Genomic DNA, 17,061 nt, shown 5'->3' with positions numbered 1-17,061 from the left:
CTTCCGCATTTGCACACGTTTTCCTATTAAGATGGTGTTGCAGCGAATGAAAAAGATGGTAATCTGATGGTGCCATATTTGAAGAATATGGTGGGTGGGGGAGAACTTCCAAACCCAACTCCATAATCGTGTGTTGCGTCAAACGTGCTACATGTGGACGTGCATTGTCGTGGAGAAGAAGAACACCTTTCCGAATGATGAGTGAAGGACGTTTCTAATGAAAGACTTGATTTAAACGTTCCAGTTGCTGACTATAGATCTTTGCATTGACAGTTCGCCGTGAATTGAGGAATTCGAAATTAATTATTCCTTTGATGTCCCACCAAATGCAAAGCATCACTTTCTGGGGATGAAGTCCAGGTTTTGGGGTCGAAAGTGGTTTTTGTCTAGGACTGAGCCATTGTTTTTGGCGTTTAATGTTTACATAGAAAATCCATTTTCATCACTGATGACAATTCTGTCCAAAAATGGTTCACGCGCATTACGCTCCAGAAGAGATGAAGCAATGTTCACACGTTGGAAACGATGATCACAGGATAGTTGGTGAGGCACACAAACACCTTCTTTATGGAGTTTTCCCATATTCCTTAGATGTTTACGTATTGTTTGATCAGAGACGTGCAATTTGAGGGACATTTCACAAGTTTGTTGCCTTGAGTTAGATTCAACAAGCGTCTTCAGAGCATCAATATCAATTCCAACATGTCAGACCCTGCCATCAAAGTTTTTAAGGCTAAAGAGTCACCTGGATAAAATTTGCTGAACCATCGTTGACACTTATGAACGTTCAAGGCATTTCCATGAACCTCTTTAATATTCTTTGTGGCTACAAAGGCGTTGTTTCCCTTCTTGTATTCAAACAACATTACATGCCGAATGTGTGCCTCGTCATGTGCCATCACTATCAGGGATTAGAGTATATTAAACTTTACACATCATATAGGCTACACTAACGTGACGTTTCGGCGGTTCGTTTAACTATTATACGTGATGTACGTTTTTTAAGGGGTGGTTAATGAAAGTGTTCCAAAACGCGACATTCATTTCTCGACGACCTAATACAACGTTAATATACAACTGATATTATATCATAAATGATTAAAATACAATACATGAAGGTTATCTTTAATATAAAATTATTAATAGAAATGAAACAAATTTAACCAAGATGTAACATCTGAATAAAATCATTTAGACTTCACAAAATGAAGTGCTAAATCAAATACACAGATGGTGTGCTATGCAGGAATAATTTTAGTTTCCTAACTTCTTGTTTTAATACAGAATTTTTCACGTTAAGTTCCTTTCGTTCAAGCTACCCATTTTCTGTGTCATTCACCGAAGGTAACACCTTGTCTCTCTATAGGGAAGATAGCTGTAAAGTTATACTTAGTTTATGAAAGTAGACAGTAGATTTCTCTAATGGTAGGGCAAGAGTCGATCTGCCAAGAACCCCACCAACCACCATAATCTTCTGTTTCACCATGCAGCAGATCCAGCTGCTAAAGTAAAGTTACCAAGAGATGGCTAACAAATGGATTAATGCTTATCCAGTGTATAAGTCTGATGAAGACTGGCTCTGCCGAAGAATGGCACCACCTTCCCGACTGGAAAGGGAGGTCTGTCAGCTTTGGGATGAGTTGACCGAGACATGAACAGCTTTATCTCGAGACTGATAAATTATTTGAGACATTACCATGATCAGTAAGCAGCCCTTCACCACTTTAGAGGACCTTCTGTTGGGGTTAAAGTGAGGTTGAGCGGAGTTGGACTTTATGCTTGCCATTGGGTAAGTAATGAATATTTTGCAATTTTTGAAATTAAATTTTGCATATGGAATGTGATTCAGTTTTTTTCTTCTTTTTCTTCTATTTACTTCTTTTGTTGTTCATGTTTTACTAATTTCATTTGAATATGTTGCTTATTACTATTCATGTGCTAAAAAAGCAGTTTCATCTACTTGTAGATGTATTTTTTCTTATTTACATATGTTTGTTATTAAGAAATACTTAGTTTAGTCAATTTTCTTTCATGTATCATTTGGTTATTATTATCTTTATAATTTGAAGGGTTTATTTTATCTCACACTCTCTGAACTTAAAATTTTATGTTATAATTATGACCTATGTTAAAGTATTATGTTCATGTTTAAAGTATTCAAGTATTTCTTTTTGTTTTTGATGCTTAAACTAACTGTTTTGAGGGTAATTTTACTTTATGATATTATATGTTTCGTAAATGGTTTTATTTAACACTATTGTATGTTTTATTTTGATATGCACAAATACATTTATGATTTTGCATTATGTATGGAACTTTTCATTCAGTGTTAAGCTGAACTGTTTATTGAATTACATGTGCAATGAAGGGTTTATTTTTGTGATTTTCATTCACAATATTTGTTAAAAGGTTTTAATTATGTTTTGATCACTGTGAAAGTGTATTATCGAAATTGTAATCATGTTAATTTTTTCTTTAGATGTGAATACCATCAAATTGCATTATTTAAGGGCACTATTATTGTGGAATGATCAATTGTTTGAATTGACCTGTATTAATGTTTTATATTTGTTGCAACTATTACCTATGTATTACTTTCCGAGGGTTTTAATTTTGCATTTTATTTCTTTGTTAGAGGGCTTATTATGTTTTGTTTTAAGGTCAAATGGCTTATTTTGCGGTGAAAAGTCCAGTTGTACCCTGTATTTTTTCTAAGAGACATTCTTTCTTTATGCAGCTATCAATGTTAATGATTGTTAAAGAGTTGTGTCTTCTTGTATTGTGAGTAAATGGTTTTACAGGGACGAGAGAAAATTACAGCAATCCTTCAACAATACACACATATACATTTAACTGGTCCTAGGATTTAAAAGTTAATGCCAGCTTGAGGAAAAGTGTAGTATGCAAACACATCAAGGAAGCAAGAAAGCGTATCATACATTTCCAACCCTCTTGTTTTAATATTTCTTGAATATTTTCTTTTATTCATGTCTATATACAGTTTGTTACATAACACATCAGTAAAGAAAGCCATTAGGTTCCTTTCACACTACCTATCCATTGTTCTATGTCATTTGCTTGTCTGCTTGTGGGGAAGATAGTTGTAAAGTTGTGTACTTAGTGTATGAAAGTAGACATCAGTTTTCTCCATTGTTAAGTTAAGTGGTATCTCAAAGTTACAACCTCCTTTTTGTTTCAGTGGAATTGACCAGTTACGTGGTTAGCGTAAGTCGCTCTGAGAAAGTATGAAGTTACTGCGTTAACTATGTAGTATAATGTTTGGACAGTCTGGGGCGAAATTTCAAACAGTCATGAGAGAGAAAGCAGTCTAGATTCAGATGTGCAGTAAAGGCGACCATCCGTGGTGTTAAGTAAATACACACACACACTGCATTTGTGTTCTCAATAAATATTGTCCATTGTATGTTTGTACATTTATGTCCAGTCTCTATATTTCTCATGAACTCAGTCAGACTCCAAGAATCCAGAAATGCTCTGTAATAAATATCTTGTCGAGGATCCTGTTATTCTGGAGACTCTATCATTTCACTCTTGCGGGAAATCAGTTTTACCTGAGATTACCACAATAGTATAGGCCTATTAATTTCATCATATAAATATAACACATAGAGATAATGCAACCAGGTCGGTTCACCATGTAATTCAAACACAAACAGAAAATGCAACCCAAGCCGATTTCACCATATAATTCAAACACACAAGTAAAGAACTTGATTGGTTACAATGTAGATAGTGCAATCCAATTAATTTTACCATTTTATTCTAAGATGCCACGCCAACTAACTCAAGATGCTGAAACGTTCAACTGTTTCCATCGAACCTTTGTTATTTTTGAGTTATCAACAGAACCGATTTTACCTTCAACAATCACTGATTACATCTAAAAATTACTTACTTACCAATAACAGGAAATGTTTGTGCTTCTACATTTCTAGAAAAGTTACTAAAGCTATCTTCCGCTGTCCCTAATTTGAATTTATGACAAGAGGAAAAGCAGCCAACTAAGAGATTGACCACACTATATCTGCTATATCGAATGTCAACGAAGCCTTTCCACCCGACACCAGTACTCATCAGACGAGTTGCGATACGACAGAAACATTAGTAGTTGAGAAGCTATTTATACTATCAATTTGCATGAACAACAACTATTATGATGTAATCTATATTAAGTTGATGAAATGTAATTTTTATCAATTTCGCATAACTCATTTACAACTCAGAATTAGGTTGAGGATTAACAACACAATATCATTTATTTATTTTAAACCCAATTATTCATTATTATCAACTTATGTTTACTTGAATGAACTTTACTCATCATTCAGAAGAACTGTCGACAAGCTAGCTAACGTTAACGTTACAGAATAAGTATTGTAGAATATGCATCTCTATATTTTTCGTAAAATGTTATAGGATTGGAACTTTAGAATTTGCGTCATTATATTCTTCGTAAATATACTACAGAATTAGTAGTTTTTACTTATATTCTAATAATTTAAAGTTGTATGTTGTTTTTGTTTACTTTGAGGATGTTCACTCTTCATGAAGCTTTATGAATTATAAGCTCTGCGTCACTTACCAGCTATTGCTGCAGTTAAAATATGCGTCATTATATATGATGTTAAGGCTTTTTTGCCATTTTATTATTCATATCAGCCAGGTACTAAAAAATTATGCAAAAAGTTGAGTTTACATATTTTAAGAAACATCCAAATGTTTATTGGATCTCTGGATAAAAAAAAGGAAAATGTATATATTTTTTTCATACTGACATTTTTTAGGAAGGTATTAAGCACAAAGCTACACAATGGGCTATCTGTGCTCTGCCCACCACGGGTATCGAAACCCGGATTCTAGCGTTGTAATTCCGAAGAAATACCGCTGTGCTACTGGAGGGCTTTAGGAAGCTAAAGAAGACGATACACTGTAAAATATGAAATATTTTTTCCTTATTGTATTAAGTAACCAAACACAACAAACAATGCTTGAATTAAGTAACCAAACACAACAAACAATGCGTAACCAAACACAACAAACAATGCTTGAATTAAGTAACCAAACACAACAAACAATGCTTGAATTAAGTAAAAGAAGAAAAGTAAAGACCCCTCTAAAATCATACACAATTTATCTAACTATACACCGACCGAAACTGAAGAAAAACTTTTGTTTTTAGGTCTATATTTTTGGTCAGTAGATTTAAATTAAATTTTCCAAGTTTCTTCACTCCCTTTTTAATTTTTCTTACAATAGCTTAAGAAAGAAAAAAAAGCTATCAAAATGGGAACAGATCATTTGACAACATAACCAATGAAATTTCAGGTTTGGCCTTGAATTCTTATCAAGTTAAGTGATTCATTACATAATATATCTGCTTAGGAATTTGGAGCTTTGGAGCATTTAAGTTCTCTCAAGCATTTGGTTTTCTTGAAACGTGATAAAGGCAACGACATTGCCATTTTAGACAAAGATTCATACGTAGACAAAACCCATTATATACTGTCAGACATTTCAAGACTTAAAGCATTTAAATTTGATCTTACCCTGGAAAGAGATGGTAAATTACAAAGATATCTGTTAATTTTTTTTTTTAAATCTGAAGTAGTTTATCACAGCATCAGATCACTAGGTTCACAAAACTAGCTGTACTATAAGATGAAATGTAAATGTAAGGATATATTTTGATTTATGTCTTTATATTTGTAAGATTCAATATATCACATGCAGTAAAAGATCGATTTAAGAATAAAACAAGGCGTTTGAACTTTAAGTGTGTTGTTTAAAAGCTGAAATAGTGTGTCGTTCCGGTTACGGATTTGATAGTTAATCTTGATGTGACGCAACTTCAGTGTTAAACTAATCACAGAACATTTATCGTTATTAAAGGAACAGCATATATGATAATCGCGTTCTCGCAATCAAATAAATCTCAGTTTATTTTGACGCTTTAAGAAATCAAGTTGAGCTTTACACGTATTGTAAACAAAGAAAGAGATTAGCGTGTTTACACACATTTTAACTTCTTCAATTATGCTGTAGAATCTATAACGCTATCAGTAGCTGCATCTTTGTCACAGAATTTATTGTCTGATTAACTTGCACTAAATAAGCTTGTTCAGCCAAGCCTAACCGACAAAATCCAGAGAGAGAAGTTGGCAGTTAAACCTGACCTTGAGAGAAGAAAAAAAAAGGCAAAGGTAGAAGGAACTCTGCGGGCGAAAGTAGAAAGATGCCGGATGGGGAGTGGGGGAATCACCGCGCTGAACAGGCCGTAAAAAAGCCAGAATCGAAATTATCGTCCAACATCCCGCTGGCCAGTGACAGCTTCTTGCACGTTTTTCATTTCGGTCGTGCCTCACACAAGTGATGAAGCCATGCATCCTAGGTCGATGACTGACCATTGAAGGACTGAGACTGGACTTTGCTTATTTTAAATTAAATTTCTTTATCTTACACAACTTAGAAGTAAACCAAAACTACATATAGTAATTATATGGAAATATACAGTTCGTTTCTCTGTTCCTTTTCTACATCATATCGAGCAGTGAAATATTGATGTCATGTTTGCTCGTGCACGATATGAAGTGTGTTTTGTTGTTATATAAATCAGTATAAGTGATAATAAAGTTTTCGTGTTCTAACTCGTGTATTATCCGAACCTCTCGAAGATGTCGCTCTAAAAACTATCGTTATGGGACTTGCTGTTCTTCTTCCTGTCATATTAGTTCCAAAATTAATAGATTGATTGCACTCAGCGTGATCGATATCATCAGGGTTAGATTAAAAAATGATAATATTCCACTAACATATTAGGCATGCACATAGTAAAAATCATAAGTTCAAAAGGGTTACTACATTTGACATTTCAGAACGTGTACCCCTGAAAAGCTAATTATGTCACAATCACGTTTTAGTAATATTTCAGATTCGTTGAACATATATTACGAATATGTGATTTCGAATAACATCCAGAAGCCATCTATTAAAGTACTGTTTGATTCCAAGCTTTGACATACAACACTTAAAAATATTTTTATGGTATACGAGGAAGCAAAAGATATCGTAATTCATACGGTAATTCACCTATAAATTAACTAAGTGTTAAATAGTCTGCAGATAAGTCAGACCATTATAGTCTGAGATACCAAAATAAAAACGGATTTTATTTCCAACGTGAATGACTGCGATATTTTTAGCATCTCAATTTCAGAATTTAGTTATCACGGTAACAAAACATCTGTATGAAAACATATTAGCCATGTTAACAGTTACCACGACATAAACGTTGCATAGTAACCATATTCGTAAGGAAGACATACCAATCACATAAACATCGCATAGTGACACTAAGATTATTAAGTAGCGGTATAATGTTGTATTAAGTGTCTCATAGAGTAATTTGGCTTTTCCATTTGTAACGCGCAAAGTGCACATTATATTTCAAATGTTTAGTTTTGCCAACTTACGAGTAATTTATATTTAATTATCAACTAACGTGTGAGATTTTTTTCCTCAATAGCTTTTTACACTAAAGCAAACTATTTAAAACAAATCATGGAACAAAACTGGAATTCCAACCTGAACGGCATATTATGTGCTCGTTGGCAAATATGACCAGTTTAGAGACCCCCCTAGACTTCAGATAGAGCTGTCATTAGGTTTAAACCAATGACCAGAGGTAGCGCACCCGCCGCCACAACGACTTCGTTCGGCTCTTTGTACCGAATAACTGGAATGGTTGTCTTTTACAACGTACCCACAGTTGAAAACGCAAAGTGTGTTCAGCGGCTATACGTCTCGAACTGTGAACTACTCAACCCGCAGCCTGACACATTAATAACTAAGCCAAGCACAACCCATTACACTGGAAATATTGTACCTCTTTCAAAACTGAAATTGGAACTTTAGCTAAACTTACAGTTTAAAACTAATGACTTTCAAACTTTTTTTCTCACCTTGTAGTACCTCTGAGTTTCTTACTGTTTACAAATTCGTGAATTATTTGTGTGAAATGACTCGGGGGTATATAAATAATTTCTACTCATTATATGTGTGTGTGTATACATATATAAAAGCTCAAAATTAAAGACTAAAATACATCGTGAGAGAGGGTAGCACGAATCTTATTCAGTTTGTTTGTAATTAAGCACAAAGCTACACAGTGGGCTATCTGTGCTCTGCCCACCACGGGTATCGAAACCCGGATTCTAGCGTTGTAAGTCCGCAGACATACCGCTGTGCCACTGGGGGGGGGGCATAATGTTTATGTATTAACATAAATTTTCCAAAAAGGAACATTCCTCAAACATGGATACAAGCTCGCAAGTTTTACGAGTACTTCACGGCTAGTTATAAACAGCATTAGAAAATTATACATTTAAACCGAACATCTTCAAAATCAAAGGCAGAAATATATATATATGCTGTAAAAAACAAAACCGAACCCAACAGCTTTCAAAAATGCTTTATCTCAGGAACAGGTTCAAATTGTCATCTTATTTTAGAAAGAACCAAAGAATGCGAAAAGGTAAGTAGTTTCACTTCGTGATATGATTGCGTTAATATATATATATATATATATAAACAAGCTTCGTTTAATAGTTGTTGAAATTGTACTAATTCCTATAGTTGATGGATACGAATTGCCTTTGTGGTAACGCTCTGGATTTCGGGGCTGGTGAGCCGGGTTAAGATCTGTGTAATATCGTAATACAGTCCCCGTACTTTATGTTGTGCATGCGTTATAAGAGATACAGCCAATTCCTTAGCATGAACTGTTTGTGGTTAGGGTGCGATCTGTGGTTTTCATTTCGGTAGAAGAACAATATGAAATGTACGGACATGATCTGTAGTTTTCATTTAATTAAGTACGGGAAGGATATGTAATGTACGGATATGATCTTCCCGTGACAACTCTACGGTTTGCACTAGTTACATGAGAAATATATATATGTGTGTGTATTTAAATCAGTTGTGAGGTAAATGTTATTTTGTAAACATTGTTAGTTTGTTACTTATGGTATCAAGATTATTTGACGTGTTACGGATTTGCCCCTCGTGAACTAAATACTATTTTCACCTATTACACACACACAGTAACGATGCGCAGCTAGTATGCAGATCTTGAGTAAATTTTCTGTATTTATTTTTCATTTATGAAGAAAAAACTATATATATATATCTAACGTGTTTGGCCTTCGTGATCTTGTTCTATTTGTGTACAGGAAAGATTAAACATCTATATTTAAATGTGTGATCCATCTTTAATTATGCCTAGTGTACTAATTTAGTTTTAGTGGCCTACCTGCAGTTTTTATTATCGAACAACAATCACATCTTACAGTCTTTTTATAAAACGAGTTCCGTCAGTAAAATAAAAAAAACACACACACATCAGAACAGCGGGTGGCCTGCGCGAACAGCTTATAAATCGGTTTCCTGGTGGTTTTTATGAGGCTCCAACAAATTCATTTTTAAGAACCGGTTTCACCTGGAGTTTTAGAGCTTTCATGCGAAATTCTACAATTTTTAAAACATTTTAACACTTGCATACCATACACTCGGAAATACTTCTAGCAAATATAACACGGGTTGCCTACGCTTTCTTAAAAAAAAAATAAAGAAAGAAGAGAGGAGAAAATTGTGTAATATTTTGAAAATATAAATCCGAAATTGGAACTGGTGTAAAAGATAATTTTTTAGTGTTTCATATTTCATAAATAGACAATACAAGTTGTCGAAACTCAAATAAGACAAAAAAAAAGAATATCTTATCTTGATTTTATTCATGATGTTAGAAAAACACGTAGATTCAATAAGTCTTGATACAAAATGATAAAAATCCTGTAACCCGAGCGCTTTCGAAAGGTGGACCTTTCTTCTTCAGGGGCAAACTTGTGTTGATTTTATATTTTTTAACATAATTCCATATGCTGCATTCTTCAACAGCAAAAATCAACGACCAAGAGACAGAACAAATATGAAAGTTCCATATAATCGCCAGAATTCATATACGTTCAGAGGCATATGAGCATTCAGCCATCCGTGTAATTAATTGCTTGTTTGTTTGTAATTAAGCACAAAGCTACACAATGGGCTATCTGTGCTCTGTCCACCACGAGTATCGAAACCCGAATTCTAGCGTTGTAAGTCCGCAGACATACCGCTGTGCCACTGGGGGGGCAATTAATTGCTATATCATTATTTGAACTGATGATGTGGCAGGATCCATGTTTTGCGGAGAATATGACCTCAAGTTGCCGTAGGGTCAACTTCAGAGGTCAAGGATAATGGAAACGAACCAATGCCAACATTGTTCTTCCTCTTTTTAAAGTTTTTTTTTTGAAGAAAATTATCAATTTCACAAGCTGAACACTTGACGCTAGGAAATTTGAATTAGCAGGTAAGAGTATCGAGTCAGTTTTGACCTCTTCGTTTTCCCAAATAAGCCTAGCATGGAACACAGAGGTTAAAGCTCCATGCTTGTTCCGCCTCTGATGCAACTATTTTGAGTACACACGTCACAAATAGAAGATAATAACTGACTTCAGTCGACATGTACACCGACCTCCCATTTAATTAAATATCAGCAGATAAGCGGAAGTTAAAAGGAAATTAAGCTTACTTCCTTTTTTCCCCCCTTTTTTAAACATCATAGTGTCCTGATAAAGGTATATAGTCACAAACAAAATGGAAAATTCCTAAAATAAACTTGATTTATTTCTACTACATCAGACCCAGGTGGTTTAGCGGTAAGTGTGGGGCTTCTACCGCTAAAACTCGTGTTTCAATACCCGCGGGGCAGAGCACAGAAAGCCCATTGTGTAGCTTTGCCCTTAACAGCAAACAAAAAAGATCTACTACTCTAAACTTACCTGATCCAACTAAGTTTATCAAAATGTGATTATTTTAAAGTTAATTCTACTACGAATTTAATTTTAATTTGGCCAAAAATAATTACAAATGTCTTCAGAGGAAAGAACATACATTTACTGAAATATTTTGGTTAACGCAAACACAACCCACATAAATTCGTGCGAAATCTGAGATCAGTTTCGTGATATATTATCATATAATTCATTGTGACATTCCGAAAAATATATGTTAATATAGTTGAGCTCGGAAAGTAGCTACTTCAAGTATACGCAGCCAGCCATAAACGATTAACTTAGGTGACAACGATAAAAAGCATATAAGAAAAAGACAAGATATCAACTCGTTTAACGGGATAACGTTGTTATCAATAGCTATTGATTTATCCAACAGATGGCAGGAATTCTGTCGATCTCCTTTTGTTCGGGTTTTCCTCAATGCAAGAAAATAGAGAATTAATGGAATGTTAAACGTAAATGTCTTAAAAAATCTAATACACTGATGTCTCAAGACACTTTCAAAGCGTAAAAAAAATCATATGAAAAATTTGTAAATTTTTGACATCGCACCTTGACGTAGGATTTTAATTGTACAAAATAATAAATAGAGGAAAATCAACAAATAAATAAAAATTATTTAATTGAATATCGTCCATTATTCACTGGTTCTTTCACTTGTTGATTTTACGTCATTCTAAATTTCTTCCACCTGCTGACCAGAGTAAAAAGAAAAAGCTTCCAAATGTCTTTCTTATTAAACTTGTTTATCTAATCACACTGCAAATTGCAAAGCAAATCTGACAATCAGCAAAATAATATTTCGTGAAATAAACCCCGACTTTACTCTCCAGAAGTCAGAACCTCATGGGATAACCCCCACATTTTATTTGAGTTAAATGGTTTTAGGCTTCTTAAAGTACCCAACTTATCTTTCTATGTCTCTAAATTGTCAGAATTATATTTACCGTAATATTAACATTTTTATGTTAAGGTATTAAGCTAAACAATCACAGTAACACTTGTGCACTGTTTATGGAAACTCTAATAAACAACTCAGCCTAATACGTGTGTGTTTATATAGTCTAATCCACGGGTCCTCCGGTGGGACAGCGGTAAGTCTTCGGATTTACAATGCTAAAATCAGGGGTTCGATTCCTCTCGGTGGACACAGCAGATACTCCGATGTGGCTTTGATATAAAAAAACACACACTAATCCGCGGATTTAAAAAAACCTTGTAGTATAACAATACGTCCGATTTATGCGTTTTACTATGTGTAATAGCTTTAACGAAACTATAACATGTAACTATTTGTTTGTTTGGTTTGAATTTCGCACAAAGCTACACGAGGGCTATCTGCGCTAGCCGTTCCTAATCTAGCAGTGTAAGTCTAAAGAGAAGGCAGTTAGTCATCACCACCCACCGCCAACTCTTGGGCTACTCTGTTACCAACGAATAGTGGGATTCACCATCACATTATAACGCCCCCACGGCTGAAAGGGCGAGTATGTTTGGTGTGACGGGAATTCGAACCTGCGACCCGCAAATTGCGAGTCGAGCGCCCTAACCACCTGGCCATGCCGAGTCAAACATGTAACTGTCATCCATGGTTTGCTATCAAAGTTACACGATGATGCTTACGTTAAAACGTTGTAAACAAAACATTACAATGAAAACATGTGTGCTAACAGGGTTAGCTTACATGAAAAAGTGAATCATTTACAATGCAAAGCAACAGTCTCTCAATTTATTTTGATTTTAATTAACGGTCCACTAAACATTTTGTACTTACTGTAGGAACATCACGAGAGGTTGACTGAAAAATAGTTAAAATATTATACAAATAATAACAAAACGCTGATAAAAATGATAGTAGAATTGCATAGTATATCTTATTTAACACTAGCACTTAAAATAAGTGTTAGTTAGTTTCTGTTTTATTTATTTTTTAATATGCGGCTGAAAGGAAGAAATTAACAAAATACGAGCTGTGGACGTACATGATTTCTGAAATAGTACCTTGCATATAATTAGGTGTTAACCAATCAACGTAAAATTGGGATACTTAAAATATCGAATGTTATTATTACTTAACAAATGGCTATTTTCTTTACATTTCAAGGAAGTAGAAAGATCTTTGCATTCAGCACAATAAAGACGGTACATTTGTCAAAAGGTGCTTTAACTTCATATCGAATTCATAGCAATGTCACGAACTCTTGGTAATAAGTTACGTTGATTTGTGGTGTTACATAACACTATCCATTATGCTCACACACATGAAGATTATATATACGTGTCAATAATTACGACATAAAATATAACAAAGCAGTGTATTATAACAAACAAAAAAAATCCGTAAACATAAATGTGATAGTGATGAAATGATAACATGTAGAAAAACATGAGGACTAAACAGAGTTAATTCATATTATTATTTTAAAAAATAATGAATATAAAAATACCGCTTTTAATAATCTGTTTTTAGGAGTAACTGGGAACTTGTTATCAAGCGCCTCAAACGCAAGTACAATTTACAAGAATGTAGTTTATACGAACCCCTTCCCTTGTATTATGACACTCGAACTATAGGCATGTATTAAAACGTTGTATATAGGCTGTGCAACTTTCATTACGGACACAACACCTACAATTAAAGAAAAACATCGTTCACTCCGCGTGAAGATTCATGTTCACGAGCCGATTCGAATAAGTAAAACCCTGACATGAGTGACGTTTATTTGCAATATACCTTACGACTAGAAAATTCTACTTGGCACTTTTTTTTTTTACTTTGTGTAACAAGATATAACATATATCGTCAACTTTCGTGAACAACTGTTAGGGTGTGAATAAGATTGAGCAAGTGAATTTTAATTATTAACTTTATTTAAGTCATTTAAAAATCAGATTTTAGGTAAGAATTAATGACGCAACATTATTTTAACACTGTTTAATTATTTATTTGAATTAACTTTACTATAATTCACAAAAACTGACGAAATGGTGAGCGACTCATTGTTCTTGACAGCAAAAAAGAACACAGTGTCGTGTGTAGAAATTAGTGAAAAAATATCAAATTTTCAAATAGCACTTGTAACACTAGTAACTCCGGTATTACCAAACCTAACGGTTTGTTTTGGAACTAAGGAGCTGGCTTATTTGATTTGTTTTTGAATTTCGTACAAAGCTACTCGAGACTATTTACACCAGCCTTCCCTAATTTAGCTGTGATGAACTAAAGAGAAGGCAACTAGTCAATTATAACACCTCCACAACTGAAAGGGGCTAGCCTATTCGATGACCGGAATTCGAACCAGCAGATTGCGAATTGAGGCCATGACAAACCGTAAAGGAGTGGCAGCTAGTCCATGGCACTCGTCCCAATCTGGGATTACTGAAACTACGGAAGATTTTTTAAAAAGTTATTGATTTATTTATTGCTTTCAATAAACTCTTGTCGACATTTTTTTTCTTAATTATGAAAGTAAATCATTATTTACATATATGAAATGTGACTCATAGACAAAAATGCAATATATACTTTAATTCGAATTTGTTTTATATTGTGCCTACAAGTGTGTTAAATATTATAAGGTGGGTAGGGATTTTAGATATAGATATATTTATATCCAGAACAAGAAGCTAGTTATGGTGACTTTATACGAAGTTTCAATATGTGAAATGGAAAATGCTAAATATACTTATCCGTTAAATAGTTTCGTATCCAGCAGATGGAGCCACAAACAATTTGAATCATTTTATATTAAGAATTCACTGATACACTAATTGTTAACAAAACACTTGAGGATATAAAAAACTATAATTTGTTTTGTACACGGTGCTTGTCGTTCCTGTAGCTATTGATATGATGCTTGTTTTTGTATATTATATAATTATAATACGTAAATTATCTTCTTTCACGTTGACATCAATCATTTAAAAAGATTAATTTAATTCTCATTGTTCAGCAAAACATGTTGCTAGACATTTTCTTTACTTTTAACGTAAATTGCCCTGATTTATGTAGTTTACGCAAACAATGTATATGTAACAATTTTTATTCAGTAATAAAAAATATCATACTTTGATATTCAGATGCACTCCTACTTGGTTTGAAATATATACTGACACCGACAACATTATGCATAGATCAGTTACCCCAATACTATTAAGATTTATTTTAAAAGTATATTAAAAGACTAGTTTATAATAAAACAGCCTTTAAATTTAAAATTTATAGCCTTCGAAGAATTTGTTTCCAAACACAAAAACATTTCAAGTTGCTCTCGACGATGAATCTCAAAAAACAAAGAGAGAGAAAGCAGTACCTGTATCAACAAAAACTTACGATAAATTTGACGAAGCAAACAAGATCTTCTGTAGTTTTCCAACGATTTTTCATACGAAAAAGAAAAAAAGAAACGAAAATCATATAACGCATAATAGATATCTGATTAATCCAAGTACTTTTAACTGATAAATGTCTTTATTAGATCCATCATAATTTTCTCTTTGTTCAATGAAAAAAAAAATGCAAGTGAGTTTTTTCTACATTATAAATAAATTCTTATGTTAAAGAAGCTTTTAATTAAGTCAACCAATCAAGATCCACAAAAGCACAGGGTTATTCTATATAACGTAACAAAAAACGGGTCTTTAGCCTTAACACCATTCTCAAACCCCTTCAGCCATTCCTGCTCGTTTCAGATATGAACCCCTGGGCTACTGAAATCATGACTTGGAAGAACAGCCCGACAAAACCTTTGTTTGGAAATTAAGACAAAGGAATGTTAAAAAAAGAAGTTAAATTAAGTAGCTACCTCTACGTTTAGACGAAGTATAAAGAGCTCTGAAACGTTTCGGTAGTTGACCATATTCATTCATTTTTTTCACCAACGTTTCATTACTGCATTATGAAACCTGCCTACAAATTACGCCGCCCCTCCCCTCCCCTCGTAGCTCGGTAGTCAGTATGTTTGTTTGTAGTAAAGCGCAAAGTTAAACGATGGAATATCTATGTTGTGCCCACCACTGGTATCAAAACCTGATTTTTAGCATTATATATCCGCAGACTTACTGCTGAACCACTAGGGGACGGCGGTATGCTTGCAGGCTTATAACGCTAAACTTCAGTGTTTGACACCCGCGACTGGCACAGCGCAAGTAGCCCATTGTGCAACTTTGTGCATAATTGTTTGTTTGTTTGAAGTTGAGCACAATGGGCTATCTGTGCTCTGCCCACAACGGGTATCGAAACCCGGTTCCTAGTGTTGTAAGTCCGCAGACATATCGCTGTGCCACTGGGGGGCCTTTGTGCATAAACGAAACAATCGAACTGAATAACAAAAGTTTCACTGACTTATTTTCAAAGAACAGGTTTTTCGTAACAGCTGTAAAACAATGGGAACCATAAAATTTCTCACATTAGACAACTTGGCACTATTTTTTATTATCTATAAATAACGTACTCTCTTGCATTATATTATAGGAAAAAAATCTTGGTTTGTTAGGAGGTTTAAACATACGTGTAATTGGTGGAGTATGTTCAGAAAGTTACTCAGCTAGTGTAAATTAGAACTGAAATTGTATAGATCGAACTTGGAAAAATATCGTCTACAGCAGTGGTTCCCAAACCCAGCTAATGTAAACTAGCACTGAAATTGTATAAAACGAACTTGAAAAATATCGTCTACAGCAGTGGTTCCCAAACCCAGCTAATGTAAATTAGCACTGAAATTGTATAAAACGAACTTGAAAAATATCGTCTACAGCAGTGGTTCCCAAACCTAGCTCGTGTAAATTAGAACTGAAATTGTATAAAACGAACTTGAAAAATATCGTCTATAGCAGTGGTTCCCAAACCCAGCTAATGTAAATTAGAACTGAAATTGTATAAAACGAACTTGAAAAATATCGTCTACAGCAGTGGTTCCCAAACTCTTTTAGTCTGAGGTTCCTTTGATGTGAATAAAAAACGTTAACCCCCCCCCCACCTTCCAAAAATGTCTTAAAATGTTCCCCCACTACTTTAGCATGGTGATTGAAAAACAGTGCCGTAGTAAAAACAATAACATCTCCTTTCGGCATACTGTATCAGTTAATTACTTCAACATAGTTTTTATCGGCTTATTGTTTATTTAGAATTAAAATTAATTCAGCATCT

At 34.1% G+C, this 17,061-nt stretch overlaps 1 protein-coding gene across 1 annotated transcript in view; it reads right to left on the bottom strand.

The window, feature by feature from the left end:
• The window catches only part of LOC111085209, a 51,658-nt gene that overhangs the window by 3,495 nt on the left and 31,102 nt on the right, over positions 1–17,061 (bottom strand). The gene's annotated exons all lie outside the window — the stretch shown is intronic.

The sequence above is a fragment of the Limulus polyphemus genome, unplaced genomic scaffold, assembly GCF_000517525.1.
Source record: "Limulus polyphemus unplaced genomic scaffold, Limulus_polyphemus-2.1.2 Scaffold12, whole genome shotgun sequence".
Taxonomy (NCBI): Eukaryota; Metazoa; Arthropoda; class Merostomata; order Xiphosura; family Limulidae; genus Limulus; species Limulus polyphemus.
The sequence above is the reverse complement of the archived record's forward strand: the minus strand, read 5'-3'. Positions and strand labels throughout refer to the sequence as shown.